The sequence below is a fragment of the Eufriesea mexicana genome, unplaced genomic scaffold, assembly GCF_001483705.2.
Source record: "Eufriesea mexicana isolate 0111107269 unplaced genomic scaffold, ASM148370v2 scaffold94249, whole genome shotgun sequence".
NCBI classification, from domain to species: Eukaryota; Metazoa; Arthropoda; class Insecta; order Hymenoptera; family Apidae; genus Eufriesea; species Eufriesea mexicana.
The window spans coordinates 1-1,757 of record NW_016996230.1 but is presented as its reverse complement, the minus strand read 5'-3'; the positions used below and the strand labels follow the sequence as shown (position 1 = coordinate 1,757).

Below are 1,757 nucleotides of genomic sequence, written 5' to 3'. Positions count from 1 at the left end.
ATTAGCATCAGATAAAAGCAGTTTTAAGAGCTGATTTTACAAACTGTATAAATTAAAACAAAGATAAAAAAATAACAATTTGCGTTTGTGACATTACTTATTCAATTTCATAAATATTACAAAATTGAATAACATTTTTTTTTTTAAGAATCTTTAAGAGTTTTTAAGAATCACAGTCCTCACTGATAGGAGTAAAAAAATGTATAATTAAAATAGGTTCTATATATAATAAATTTTTTTTATGTAAAATTAATTTTTATTTATAAACATTTAATATTGCGAGTTTTTAGTATTTAATATAATACAAGTTCATTAATTTAAAATTGTTTTAATCACCTATCTCGAATTTTTTAAATTTGCAGACTCATTTAAAATTCTTAATCTGTTTATCTCACATATATAATTGCATAATTATAACAATGAATAGAAAGTGTTTGTCATAGAATACGAGATTTGGAAGAAATATTCGAGGATATCGCTCTATTATTCCTACATATGAATTTTGCATTGAAACGACATACTGACATTCATTATGACAGAAGTGATTTATACTATATGTTTATACTATATTTGCCTCTATGAAAGCAACTTTTAACTCATTCTAAACAAATTCAATTTGCCGCCTCTTTCATGCATTGAATTTGTTGAGAAGCGGATTTGTAATGTTTGTTGCGTTGCCAATCGTCAATGACGTATAAATGAAAAGTTAACATAAATAGCTTAACTTACAAACGTTTCTAAAAGACTGTTTTTCCTGAATAGTTGTGAGCGCTACTACAATGATTTTTATAATTACTCTTCGTTTTTATTGTTTTTAACATAACCAATTATTGAGGAATCCTGAAAAGTTCTCGACCAGCATGACAAGTCCTGGAATGGAAAGCGGAAATTTTAATATAAACAATTGCTCTAATTTAGAAATTCAAACTTACCATTTTAACTAACCAGATAAGTTCTAGTTTATAAATACTGTGATGACTTACTTAGGTCATGTCTGGGGAACTAGTGGCCCACGAGGTACATAGTTTCTACTCTCCTCGATAGAGTCGTCAACGCGCGGTTAATCTTCATGCACGACATCTTGAGGGAAGATGTTCTTCCATCACGGTCTTCGGTGAGGGATTTTTTCTCTTTTTAAGTTGACCGATTCGTGGACCATGGGAACGCCCTTGGTCCTATTTAATTAGTCAATCCTTTAGCTAACTTTCGATTTTCATCAATCATTCATATATCTTTCGACTTTGACGTTCACGTCGGCCTCTAGTTGTTCTTACGTCTTTCACCTCTCACGTTGTCTGATTATCAAATGTTCGATTATTCTCAAAGGAGGATGTTAAGAAAAGACCATTTTTGACATCGACTGGAAATGAAAAATTCCTTTAGGACTTCAAGAGTATCTTCCATGGAACAAAAAATTCCTTTATCACACAACTATTTTACATGTCTTTAAAATATATAAAACTATGACATGTACTATAATAAATATATTTTATACACTATGATTTTTTTAAATGAGTATTTGCAAAAGCAATATTTATTTGTAACAAAGTAGCAGATAAAGTTTAAAATATTTAACCCTTTGCACTCGACGATTTTTTGGCTAAAGAAGCATAGGAGTTCAAAGATTTTCTATTACAAAGCTGACAATATTTTTCTGAGCAGGAATAAAAAGTCGTATGATAATTAACACGTAAAATTATTTGATTTCGCATATCTCGCACACCGATACATTATCTGAAATTTGACATATTTATGAA

At 29.4% G+C, this 1,757-nt stretch overlaps 1 long non-coding RNA gene across 1 annotated transcript; it reads right to left on the bottom strand.

Annotated features, from left to right (window-relative positions):
- Positions 1–802: 802 nt before the first annotated feature.
- On the bottom strand, positions 803–1,355 carry LOC108554737 (uncharacterized). Its single transcript, XR_001890721.1, has 2 exons — positions 984–1,355; positions 803–870 (listed from the first exon to the last, which is right to left on the bottom strand). It is a non-coding gene; the product is annotated as an uncharacterized LOC108554737 (long non-coding RNA).
- Between the last annotated feature and the right edge of the window lie 402 nt (positions 1,356–1,757).